This window comes from Polypterus senegalus, chromosome 13 (genome assembly GCF_016835505.1).
Source record: "Polypterus senegalus isolate Bchr_013 chromosome 13, ASM1683550v1, whole genome shotgun sequence".
In the NCBI taxonomy this organism is placed as follows: Eukaryota; Metazoa; Chordata; class Cladistia; order Polypteriformes; family Polypteridae; genus Polypterus; species Polypterus senegalus.
Genome location: NC_053166.1, coordinates 131,506,312 through 131,520,579, shown reverse-complemented (window position 1 = coordinate 131,520,579; position 14,268 = coordinate 131,506,312). Strand labels below are relative to the sequence as shown.

The 14,268-nt window shown below is 36.9% G+C and overlaps 1 protein-coding gene across 1 annotated transcript in view; it reads left to right on the top strand.

Moving 5' to 3' along the window:
* The window catches only part of mad1l1 (mitotic arrest deficient 1 like 1), an 898,611-nt gene that overhangs the window by 357,945 nt on the left and 526,398 nt on the right, over positions 1-14,268 (top strand). The gene's annotated exons all lie outside the window — the stretch shown is intronic.

Below are 14,268 nucleotides of genomic sequence, written 5' to 3'. Positions count from 1 at the left end.
CATGTACAAAACTGGGATAAGGTAGAAAACCTGCTTCCTTATAAACCTCCGTTTAAATGCACAAGTGTATTTAGAGAGGTTTCTTTTGTCAAAAGGCTCCTAGGTGATAGAAATGAGCTGAGCAAAAAAAAAAAAAAAATTCATCACTGACCGCAGCAAATCCTAAAACACACGTGGAATCTGTCTCTCTTGTGCGGTGTGGGGTTACTTTTAAAAATAACTTCATTATATTACTCACACGCCTAAAATCACCCGGATTTTGGGTTACTATCCTGTATTAAAATAATTACATTTAGTGAAATGAATGAATAAAAACACCGTTACAGTAATTTCCTGGAGTCTGTCTCTAACCGGCTGTCCAAATGAGAGTTTATAAAGCAAAAATGTTTTATTATCTCAACCTTTTAAAAACAGGCGGCTCCGTACAGAGAGAGAGGCCGTTTCGAAAGAGTAGGCATTTCACAAGCGGCTCCCTTCTGCAAGTAGTTCAGAATACTTTTATTAGGTCAGAGTTACTGCACCACCGGCCTGCGCTTTAAAGCCACTCCTGAATATTCTCAATGGAGAGGGTCCGTAAGGTTAAGCTCTGTATATAAGAGAACATTTTTGATATCAGCCACCAATCAGCCCAGGCTAGATTTTTTAGACGTCTCAAACGTGATTAAAAAGGGAACTGCGGCATATTATTTAACTAGGTGTGATTTTTAAAGGGCTGAACTAGCAGTTATCTCAAGCTTTACAAGCTAATCTTTAAAAATCCCTTAACTTTAAAAGATCCATCCGTCATGGGCAGAGGGTCTGCGCGGTCTCGAGCCCGTGTCTGCGCTCAGAGAGAGAGAGAGAGAGACAGAGCACACAGGCCTGATTGCAAGGGGGGTCTGCTAAAAGCGGGGCTGCTTGATTTCTTTTTGAGAAACCGGCTCCATTGCTGGGAGTCTGTCACTGGGAACCTGACTCAATGTTGGTTGAGGAATTTCTGTGAGATGGAAAAGGATGGACCTGTAAGTGATAAAGCAAAGATGAGATAGATATTTTAATGGCGTGTTCATATTAAAATCATAGATAGAACCGAAGAAAATGCTTTGTTTTTATACAGCACTTTCAGAAGTGGCTGGGAAGTGGTGGGGAGCCCCGGGGGGCCCAGAAACAGGGTGCGATCATGCTGACTGACTCAGACCGTGTCTTTGATCTCACAATTTATCTGTGTGCGAGATGGAAAAAAAAAAGCAGCTTGACTTAGTTTGAAGCAAAGATGAGATGTTTTAATGGTGTGCTCATCTTAAAATCGTAGATAGAACAAAATGCTTAGCTTTTAGGCTTTCAGCAGGGAAATGTGGGGGACTGGGAGGTGTGGGGGACCGGGAAGTGTGGGGCACCTATGGTTAAATGCGGCCTGACTCAGACCGTGTCTTTGATCTGACAGTTTGTTATCTGTGTGTGTGAGCTGGAAAATGCAGGTTTTTGAAGCCAAGATGATATATTTTCATGTCTTAAAATCGTAGATAGAACAAAATGCTTAGCTTTTATATGGCCTTTCAGAACTGGCCGGTAAGTATGGGGGACTGGGAATTCTGGGGGACCGGGCAGTGTGGGAGGCCGCCCATCATCCTCGGTCGGTGCTGGGGCGACTTTAGGCTGGTCTGAGCGGTCAGGACAGACCCCAGGGCCTGTCTGGGCTTGTGCCGGAGAAAGGGCGGGGCGAGGCATCCCCGGGCATGTCTGAGCTGTCAGGACAGGCCCGGCATGCCCGAGCTTGTCGAGGTAAAGGCTGTCACTTGCCCGGGCTTGTCTTTCGGGAGAGGGGCGTGGGGAGTTCAAGGAGGGGTAGACATCCATCAAACTGCCCTTGACAGTTTCCTGGGCAGGCAGGTGGGTGTGGGGTGGGAGCGGGTTCAAACAGGGGGCAGACATCCATCACACGGTCCGTTGACAGTTTATTTCTCCCGGCAGGTGCAATCCGGTTCAAACAGCGGTCAGGCCTCCGTCAAACGGACCCTTGACAGTTTATGGAACCAATCAGGGGCCGGGGGAGGGTTCAAGGAGGAGTCGGGGAGGGGACGGGAAGCCTTACACCAATCCGACGCCGGGGGGCGGTGCCAACGGGGCGGAGAGAGGTCACGTGGAGGGGCGGGGGGATTCCGACGTGACGTCATCAGGAGGCGACGGGCGGGACTTCCGGTCTTGCATCAGCGGGGCGGCACTTCCGTGTGACGTCAGAGGGGCGGGGCTTAAAAGTCATTAATCATTATGATTGACAGCTCTAATTGCGATTTTGACAGTAGCCGCCCTGCTATAACTACTCAGCTACAGTGTTCCTCATAGTGTAACACAGCTCACTTGTTTAATAAACACCTCTATCCACATGCCCTGGTCTACTGAAATAATCTGTGGGGCCATGTGATATCCATTTCTAACTGTGCTCGTTTGAACCACATTGGACCAAATCCCCACTCTTTGAATTGTGTTTAATTAACCAAGTGGGAACCCAACCAGACTTCCTATACTGTGCGTGGGTCTTCAGTGAACTTAAAAAGAGCGTCCTCAGGACATAAAAGTTTAGAACCACTGACCTTGACATCATCGGTAATCTGTAACACATCAAGGATCTGTGCAAATTAGTCTACTGTTTCAACACCCAAGACAAAATTACCATTGCCTCTTTTGAATTTGAGGTTTAGCTTTTGGACAGAGTCTCTGTTCCAGTACCCCAGCATAGGCTTTTGTTAGGACCTTGGTATTTGAAAGACATTGTCTAATCCTCTGTTTTTACAAATGATCCCAGTCTGCTAGTCCTTAGGCACTGTCACCAACTTTCACACAACAGTGAAGATTCGTATTATCCATAATTCTTGTACATTAACCAGTTCTGGTTGGATCTCAACCAACCCTGCAGTGTTGGAGCTTTTTAATTCCTCAAACTGCTCATTCCACCTCTTGACAATATTCCCATTTAAGTCGATGTTTCCCCACTTTGCTTTAAACAAACTGAGCAACTTCCTGACAATACTTCCCAAATCATCAAATGTTTTGCAAGAACCACTTTATGTCTGATAATCATTTCACATGCCATCACCAAACCCTACACACAGGTTTTCTGTTCATCTGCTGCCACAGCTATCACTGCAGACATTCCTGCTAATATTACGTAAAAGATCCTTTTCCCCTCTACAACCTAACAGCTTCCTTTACTCGAAATGTCTACTATAAGGTCCTAGAGCTGCTGCCATGTCAGACACTAGCAACACTTTGGCAATATCTCCTTGTAACTACTTTCAATGCTAAGTTCTTGCACATACAGTGGTGTGAAAAACTATTTGCCCCCTTCCTGATTTCTTATTCTTTTGCATGTTTGTCACACAAAATGTTTCTGATCATCAAACACATTTAACCATTAGTCAAATATAACACAAGTAAACACAAAATGCAGTTTTAAATGATGGTTTTTATTTAGGGAGAAAAAATCCAAACCTACATGGCCCTGTGTGAAAAAGGAATTGCCCCCGAACCTAATAACTGGTTGGGCCACCCTTAGCAGCAATAACTGCAATCAAGCGTTTGCGATAACTTGCAATGAGTCTTTTACAGCGCTCTGGAGGAATTTTGTCCCACTCATCTTTGCAGAATTGTTGTAATTCAGCTTTATTTGAGGGTTTTCTAGCATGAACCGCCTTTTTAAGGTCATGCCATAGCATCTCAATTGAATTCAGGTCAGGACTTTGACTAGGCCACTCCAAAGTCTTCATTTTGTTTTTCTTCAGCCATTCAGAGGTGGATTTGCTGGTGTGTTTTGGGTCATTGTCCTGTTGTAACACCCAAGATCGCTTCAGCTTGAGTTGACGAACAGATGGCCGGACATTCTCCTTCAGGATTTTTGGTAGACAGTAGAATTCATGGTTCCATCTATCACAGCAAGCCTTCCAGGTCCTGAAGGAGCAAAACAACCCCAGACCATCACACTACCACCACCATATTTTACTGTTGGTATGATGTTCTTTTCTGAAATGCTGTGTTCCTTTTATGCCAGATGTAACGGGACATTTGCTTTCCAAAAAGTTCAACTTTTGTCTCCTCAGTCCACAAGGTATTTTCCCAAAAGTCTTGGCAATCATTGAGATGTTTCTTAGCAAAATTGAGACGAGCCCTAATGTTCTTTTGCTTAACAGTGGTTTGCGTCTTGGAAATCTGCCATGCAGGCCGTTTTTGCCCAGTCTCTTTCTTATTGTGGAGTCGTGAACACTGACCTTAATTGAGGCAAGTGAGGCCTGCAGTTCTTTAGACGTTGTCCTGGGGTCTTTGTGACCTCTCGGATGAGTCGTCTCTGCGCTCTTGGGGTAATTTTGGTCGGCCGGCCACTCCTGGGAAGGTTCACCACTGTTCCATGTTTTGCCATTTGTGGATAATGGCTCTCACTGTGGTTTGCTGGAGTCCCAAAGCTTTAGAAATGGCTTTATAACCTTTACCAGACTGATAGATCTCAATTACTTCTGTTCTCATTTGTTTCTGAATTTCTTTGGATCTTGGCATGATGTATAGCTTTTGAGGTGCTTTTGGTCTACTTCTCTGTGTCAGGAAGCTCCTATTTAAGTGATTTCTTGATTGAAACAGGTGTGGCAGTAATCAGGCCTGGGGGTGGCTATGGAAATTGAACTCAGGTGTGATACACCACAGTTAGGTTATTTTTTAACAAGGGGGCAATTACTTTTTCACACAGGGCCATGTAGGATTGGATTTTGTTTCTCCCTAAATAATAAACACCATCATTTAAAAACTGCATTTTGTGTTTACTTGTGTTATATTTGACTAATGGTTAAATGTGTTTGATGATCAGAAACATTTTGTGTGACAAACATGCAAAAGAATAAGAAATCAGGAAGGGGGCAAATAGATAGATAGATAGAGTGGTAAGAAAAACTATCTATCTATCTATCTATCTATCTATCTATCTATCTATCCTATCTATCCTATCTATCCTATCTATCCTATCTATCCTATCTATCTATCTATCTATCTATCTATCTATCTATCTATCTATCTATCTAACCACTAAGTAGTGATCGGCTGGCAGCTGAACCTCTCCCTTTACCTGAATGTCCAGATCGTAGGGCCACAGATCAGGGCTATATAGAACTACACATATTATCATTGACCTTAGACAAAATCTACTCTGGTACCAGGTACAGTTATGAGTAAGCTTGTATTCAAATATGGTATTCATCTTCACCAACCCATAACAAGCACAGAAATCCAGTAATTGTTGATCACTCAATTCATCCCTGTTATGCCCCTCCAAGTTTCTCCATCCTTCTACACGAGTTCTCCCAGTCCATTCAGTAAATCTCACCCTTTTGAGCACCTACACCTACTCTGATAACTGTAAAATATTGAATAGTCTGAAATTGTTTGTGCATGCATTTAAGTAACTCATTTCCTTTCTTCACCTCAAAGTTCCATTGAAGTGACCTGCTCATTCTCCACAACAAACCCCAACTGTATTTAAAGTAGCCAAGGGTTTCTCAGTATCCCTACAATACTTTGAGGCACTTCCTGTGTGACAACTCTATAGTAGCAAACAGACAGCCCTTGATTGAGAAATTTGTTTCCAGAGCCAATACTGTGCATTGAGGTGATTTCAACTGCACCTACTCTGTTTTTTTCAACCTCCCACACAAGTTCCAGCTCTTTCACTGCCTAAGTAGATACTTTCCACATCCTAGTAGAGGACATGGTGGCTCCATGCAGCTTTTTTGGCATCAGCTTTATCAGCTGTGTGGTTCAGCTGTCCACCATGTACATGCTGGCAAACACCATTTAAAGGCCTGGTCCAGTAGTGGACCATAGTAGCTTTGTTCCTAATGAGGTGCTCTTTAGATTTGTTACTGTCTATTCTTATTTTACTATGTAAAATTTTAGTAATCCTTTTAGTTTGTAATAAGTGGTCAGTTTGTAGTACTTGATGTTTAATCTCCTTATTTTTATTTCTCCCTTTATGTTTTACTTTTGACCCTTTTGCCGTCTTCCCCGAAATAATTTAGAAGTGAAGCAGTGAGTCTTGGTAAAACTGGCATGGTGTCAATTAAAGCCAATGAAGTCATGCCCAATTAACAATTGATTTAGATGACTGTGTTATAAGTAAATATAATTAAGTCAGCAAAAAAGGCAATGAAAGCCATCTTTGCTTTGAGTATGAAGCCCTTTTAAGTGATGGGTTTGTAAAGACAGGTACTTAAAGCATTTTAAAAAATTAAAGAAAGACTGGAATATTGCTGCTGCAGATAATTTGGCTATAAAACACTTGTTTATCTATGCAAGTATAAAGAGTAAAGTGATTAAAAAGCAGTTCTTTTTCACTTATGCAAAAAAAAATGCTTAATTGTTTGTGGTATTTCATTTTTATTACTATGTAAATGTAGACTTTTATCACCAATCTTTCTCTTATTTTTAAAAATTATTGAAGAGTATGAAAATGATGGATATTAGAAACATTTCTGATCTGTAACCTCTGTTTTGCCAGTCATATGCTTGCTTATATGTGTATGTGTGCATTATTTAAGCAATTGCATCCTTCATTTGTTTTATTATAGGTTTTCTCATTAAAATGAATCACTATTGCTCTGTCTTGCTCAACTTTTGGTATGTATGCAATATACTAGAGAGGCAAGCAAGTTTTATTAAAACAGTAGAACCCGAAATAAGGTCTAGTTAAGGGGAATTTTTTTAATGAGAAGTACACAGATGAAATACATTTTAACAATGTTAGAACATTGAGAAGATCTTCTTATAATTACTTGGCTCATATCTTACACATTCAAAGTTGTCCATAGATGTCAATCTTGTACTCCCTCCTGAAGAGATGCTGCTGCTTCAGAACAAAGGAAACCTCTCCAATTCTGTAAATTTTACATAAATCTTTATACTTGGATTTCTTTTTCTTGTCACTGAGATCAATGCCTTGCTGAGAAAATCTTGTATAACAGTGGATTTGACATGGCTAGCTCAGATATTTGCATTTTGGTATTGTAAGCTTATGAGCTTGCATTTCTACACAGAAAACTTGATTTTCATGCTCTTTTCTACATGTGCACATTCCCCCTTTGTTAAAAGACTGTAACAGGAAAGTCCATTGATTTGTTTTTGAGGGAGAGACAATATTGTGATAGTCTCGTGTATTGTATATTATGTTAATTGTATTTACCTTGTTAAGTGTATTGATGTAACACTACAAGAAATTAATAGCAATTATGTTACCTGGCAGTACAGTTAATTTTCTAAGTTTTATTTTGCGATGAATTGTCTGTCTCTGCTTTCTAAATTTTGTTATTCTTTAGCAGGCATTATAATCAAATGCCTACCAAGTTTGGCTTAAAAGCACAAGACCTTGGACTTAAAATGTGGTATCTGTTACTGGCTGAGACTTTTAGTTATGTTTTTTCAATTAAATTATTATTTTTAATCTCAATAAATATCAATGTTAATATTGTTCCAGAGACTAAGAAATGAAATATAATCTGCAGATAATTAATTCTATTAAGTTATTGAGCAGTAGTTGTGAATTATTGTTTCTTAATATAATCTAGAGAAGCTCAGGCTGATTACTATTCACTCCATAGATTAAGGAAATAATATGATCAATCAGTTCCACTAAATTATTATATCAATTGTTTCAAACAATTATTCAACCATCTTAGGTAGAGCAAAGGCAGTATTGGAGCAGAACAGTGGGAACGATCTAGAATTTTTGTTTTATTCCTCTTAGAAGATATCTATATATTGTTTCCCCCGACTCTGGGATCTTTAAATACACAATGAGGCCTGCTTAGTTGTCAACCCTTTGTACAATTCAGATATGAACGTGATAGCTTAAAAGGATTTCTTGTATTTCCTTTGTTGGCTGTCCCTGAAGTCATTCTTTAGAAGAAAAATTACATTTCCCCATTGAATCTTGTGATTTATTTAATGATTCTTTTAACACTTGCAGTACACAATCCCATTGGGCCATTCTTGTGTGACATTGCTAGTACATGTAATGTGATATAATTAAACATTTGTCAAACTGTTAAATTCATGACTTCTGGTTGTTTGCAAGTAAAATAAGTAATAAGTATAGCTGGTACAAATTGGAGATTAATTTCTTTTTCAAGACATTTTTGTTTTAGTATTGGGTGTTTATATGATTATAAGTTAGCATTATTTGTAAAAGTTAAGATGGACTTATTAAGCATGATCTGAAAAAAATAATTGTAAGGGAATAATTTTTCTATAGCTTAGTTGTGTTCTTTCTACTCTGAGCTGCTGAAGATTTTCAGCAAATAAAGGCTGCAAATAGTGTCAAAAATAAGTAATCATTTTTTTAAGGTCTTGGTTGCTGCCCAAGCAATTCTCTTTCTTTCTCTCTCTCTTCACTTCTTAGTTTCTTACTAATTTTTTCAATGTTTTTGTATAAAGCTTCTTACAATTTACCACTGCACCTTAATGTAAATATACTTGGGAGCGTTCAGAGAAGTATCGCAGTGTTATAGCATATTCAGTATGGATCACTTATTTTCCTGAGTGGTGGAAAAATACAGAAAGTGTTTAATTTAATAAAATGAAGTACAAAGTAATTACTCTAGAGTATAAATTATATATGTATGTAACCTTATTCTATTAGAATACAATCCATAACTTGAAAAATAATAAATCAGTCATTTATTAAATCTTATTTAGAATTGGATAGTAAAAAAAATCTATTATGTATGCTTATTTAGAAAATGGCGATTTATTTTACACAATTTAATACACTCATGCTGTGCCGCACTCAAAATAATAATTTTTAGCTGCACTCATTTAAGCACACTATTTTTTTTATATAACTTCTATTTAATCCTGTTTAATGAAATAAACTGAACTATCTTGCATTTATAGTAGAGCGGCTGTTAATGTCCCTGTAATTATACTGTGATGAGTTTTTCTTAACATTGGCAGTACACAAAATGCACTGGAGTTCCTACTGTATTTGCTGTACAGTACTGTATATATGCCTGCTTAGACAATTTATTGATTAGCGCTCAAGTCAAGCCTGGATGTTCAATCAGCTATGAAATAACTTTTTCAGACCTTTCATGAAACAGGAATACTGCAGAGATCTACGTTAATTATGACACACACTACAGGCTGCACAGGTGAGAGATTTCTCGCCCCTGAGAGATTAAAGACTGTTTTTAAAACAGTCGTGGGACTCTCAACAAAATTGAGAGCACGGCTGTATTTTCTGTGCCATACTAAAGAATACTAAGAATTAAACTACTGTAGCCTACTTTTCTGAAAAGCATAGACATTTTTAGTCAATGGGTACAATATTCTCATTTATCACATAAGAAACAAGAAGTTGTTTGTGATTATACTAATATACAGTATCTGCAATTTAGCTGCATGCACATCTCTTGGTCAACACTGAGTGTTTTTCTCCTGTTTGTATTGTACAGAAATAGTATTAGAATGAACACCTCATTAGATATTTTTCATCATTGGCATTGCATTAGTAAACAGGCTACTCACAAAAACTACAGTTCATTAATGTAATAAATAATGAATGCTTTGAAAACTGTATAAACGATAGATCATGCCCTATTTGTTAAGAAATTTCATGATCAAAAACAGACATCTGTCTCAATTACATTTATTAAGTTAGAGAAGTTATCTGCCACAAAATGGCAATTTATTCCAATCCTTTGGTGATCAGCTGAAGAAAATGCCCAGGTACTCCTTGATTTTCATCATAAATTATCAGTTTGACACCATCATTTCTTCCATTAAGTGTCATAGAAAAGAAATATTCACAAACCAGTAATAGAATTGGAAGTTAAGTAGTGCCATGCCCCTGCAATCTTTTAGATCTTTGTGTTAATGTTTTTATTTTAAATCTTTGGCCTCTTTGCATTTTAAATTAACCTATTTTCAATTGTGTCTGATGGTTTTTTTTAAAGATTTATTCATTAACATATGTCAAAATCCTTATTAAAACTTTAGAAAGATTTCCTGTTTTTCAAGATTAATTCCTCTAGATAATGAAAAGGAAAGAGTTGACCATCAATTTTATTTTTATCTTAATAGGCTACAAAAATTAAGTTTAACCCTCTGAGGGCAAACTAAGGAACGTTTGTGATTGTGCCATGCTCTGGCATTTGTGCAAATCACATCAACTTTACACAAAGTGATTCCAATATATATTACATATATTTGTGGTGGTTCTCTTCACTTTCTGCATCTCTTCACCTCAAATTATGCGCTTAGGAGTTACAAGAGATGACAAAGTACCCATTACACTACTCATTTTTTCTAGTGATTGTCCATCTCAGATCTATTTTACATAATCTTAATGAGTTGAGGGCAGTCATGTAGGTTGACCTCCCCAACAAATCATTCAGACCCATTCACAACTCTGATGGAAACACTGCTATAATTCATTGATGTGCCTCATTGACACCAGTGTCCAATCTCTGTAATGTACACATGTTTTTGTGTTCATATGATTGGACCCTGCACCAAGAAAATATTCAATAACATGACATTAATTTTATCCCCTGATATAAGGGGTGATACTTTTTCTTTCTTAGTCCAGCTTTTGTTATCTTTGGCCAATAACATTTTGCGTTCTGATAATGCGTAGTTCTAAAGAATACTTCTATGTATTTATCTGTTAGATGACTGATTGTAGCTTGTCTGCCCAGTTTATGGTAATCAAGGTTATTTATACCATTTTCACCTGCCAATTAATTTTCAAATTTGTTTAAAATGTAATAAAATCAATTTCAGTTTTAGTTTATTATTGATGACTTACCTCAATTGTTTCTTTTATTATAAAGATAGAATTTCAATTTAGTTTTCATTTTATTTTAAACAAGGATCTGCCCCTACATACCACAAAGATCACAGAAGCACATTGATGTGTCCAATAAAAGAAGCATGACTCACCCCAAGGTAATTTATAGAGTTGTCTTCTGAACATGTTATAATACGTGTTTCACTCATGTTGTAGCAGTGTCTACCTATTCAAGGAACATGCTTATTTTTAAACTTTACAGTACCTTATCAAAGCAAGTACAGTGATTCACACAAATGGTAGACATTCTTTGACTCCATAAATAGGTATTACCTGCACACTGACTCTTTTTCAGTTTGAACATCTGAGATGAATGGGCAGCAATTTTCTACACATGTGAAGCAAAACTTTATTTACCAGTGTAGCTTGTCTTTTTATCTTTTTTGTTAGGATTTTTTAAGCATTTCACAGTCTTCAATCTTTTTTAGTCATCTTCGTGAAAGCAGTTTAAGTATGTTTTTTAAATTATTGCATTCTTTCCCTTTATCTGAGCTCCACAATTCTGTCAGCCAACTTGGTTACATACTTGCTATTCTTCCTTTCTGTGCTGTATTCAGAGAACTCCTAGACAATATCTCTCTTCTCTCTTACAGCCACTGTTTTGGTGTGTGTCCTTGTTCAAAGACAAAGTACCTTTTTAGGTACCTGACAACTTTCATGCTGTTAAGGCTAAATGGCCACATAATGTGTATCCAAGTTAGTTAAAAAGAAGGGACAGTCTCTGGAATTAGCGTTTTCTCAATGGACTCTTTTGGCATGAGCAAACATTTTCAGTTATATATTACTATACAATATAATTATCTATATATGTAATACTTTAAAACTTGTTTGTCTTAAAAACCAAATATTTATAATGAATTTGTTAAAGTGAAATATTTATTTAAACTGTTCAAGTATAAACAGCTTATTCTTTCATGAAGCAGAACACATGCACTGTATGTTACTCATGACCAGAATTTAAAAAAAAAAATGCCCGGGTAACTTAACTGCATACCTGTTTTTTTTTTTTTGTTTTTTTTTATAAGTACTTTACATAAAATTAGACATATGCTGTGTCATCGGTTGGATATAATTCCACATCACACTGATTTCCATTCTACTTCATTGCCTCACTGTTATATAACTCCATTTGAACATTAATCACACTCAGCTCTTGGGCTATATTGTACTGTGCCTTGCTCTAACCAAAGGATATGAGTACGACCTCAAAGATCAGAAACCCTCTCATGTTGGGGGAGAAAATTACAGACCACTAACATGCATAGTATACTAACAGGCGGTCTTAGAATATTTATCCTGTCAGAGGGCACATTCTAGCCTTACCTGTGGAATGCTGGTAGTAAATCTAGATGAATTATGAAGATTATTAGTACAAACTGGGTGCTAAACTGATTAGCATAATGGATAATTAGGGGTTAAGAGTAACTTAATACCCTCATAATTTTAAGGTGTTCACCTACTTATTGCCTGGCCCTTATTTTCTATCTCTCTGTTTATGAATTCATCCATTCAGGGTAGTGCCATTTCTTATCTATCTGCCTGCCTACCCTGTCTACCTGTATTCAGAGTTAATTGTGTGGGGTATTCATTTACTATTTGATATACAAGTAGAAATAACAGGTAAAATGAAAAAAGCATCATAAAGAGGCTAAACTCTCTCCTGCTTAAGTCCTAGAAATCTATTTTGACTGAGCAGTGTTAGAATGTCTTCTTTATTTTCCTGTGAACACTTTTGTCCAATTCCTTTTTAGCAAAGGTTTGAAACATTATGCTGTTTTTGCCTTTCTCTTTAAATGTAAAAGCTCACTAATGTCAACATGCTGATAATGCTAATAAAATGAATTAGAAAGCTTACAGTCTTCATAGAAATAATCAAGAGCTTCCTTAACTTCTCATGCACAATGTACATTAACAACAGACTGTGTTGTCTCACCACATAGGGTGTATATTTGACAACCGTGAAGCTTTCTATCTTTCCTACAGAAGTATCTTCAATTGCAATACATTCTCTTTCCTCAGATACTACAGTAAATTAACTTTTTATTGAATATCTTTTCTTACAGATTAGACGGTAGTGATTACTTCAGTGTGTTCCTAGAAAGCATTTTCAAAAGCAAATAAACTGTTTAACCAGGTTTCCAGATTGCTAGTCTTTTAAAGTTTAGAACTAGCAAACAATTAATCATAATTATTCCATTACTTTTATTTGTCTTCACTTGTATCACTTTGTTGTAAGTGATGTTATACACTTACAGTATGGTCTTATTAAAAATTGAAAAGGAAAAATGATAATAAATGTTTAACAAATTTGGAGCACCTCAGTATGTTTACCTGCCTATCTATGTAAATAAATGAGGTAAATATATATTTGCAATATTATTTATTTGAGGAACGTACCAAAGGGTGATTTGTGTGCACTGAACGGGAGAATTAGAAGGAGTAAAGATCTAATTGTCTTTGAATGCAGATTGGCACTCTTCTGGGTTTTTTGTCCACAGCACCATCACAAATGTTTTGAGAATTGGCCACCACTCAAAAGACGTTCAGCCAGTGCTGGTCCTGTTGTCAGTATCAACAAGTGTCACTTGTGAATAAGGTCCATGTGACTTATTCAGAATAACAGATGATCTAAATTTAATGTACTGATAGCTGTTTTCATTATTATAATAAAATGCAAATTATGTATTAAACTCTCCTTGTTCAAAGACAATGTTCTTTTTAGGTACCTGACAACTTTCATGCTGTTAAATGACAGCTAAAATCCAACAAAGTCTACTTCTCTCAAAATAAAAGCAGACTGCATTTCCAGTGATTAAAAGAGCACAAACTCTGGATACCTGAATGCTTGGGCTTGAAGAAAATCATCTGATTTATGATGGTACACTGTGATTAAAGAACTAAAACATGTTTTTTAAATCTCTGTATTCATAGATCTATCTGATGGGTGTCAGCAATTCAGGCTTGTGGAGGTTGTGGATTAGTGTAGACTATGCTTCTGTGGGTCCTGTGGTATAACTTGAACACTGGTTTAATGTCTCATTATGTTTTGTTTCTAAGCAATTGTATAAGCAAGTACACACATAAGAAAGTGAATGCTCCATTCTACTCATCTGGGAATGGATTATTTATCAGGGTAATGATCCATAACTCAAGCCTGGAAAGACACTGAGATTGAATAGAAAGCCTTTATTGTCATTGTTAAAAAAAATTTGAACAAAATTATGAGCGCCATTCCCAACTGAATACAACAAGCTAATGACACTACGTTTGTGAAAAGAAACAACAAACCAGTACTACACAACACATAAAACACACAAGGACAACAATATAAAAATAACATAAAAAAATGTCATTGCACTAAATGATATTGCACATTTACCGCAGTTTATAGAAAACAGTATATTATATGT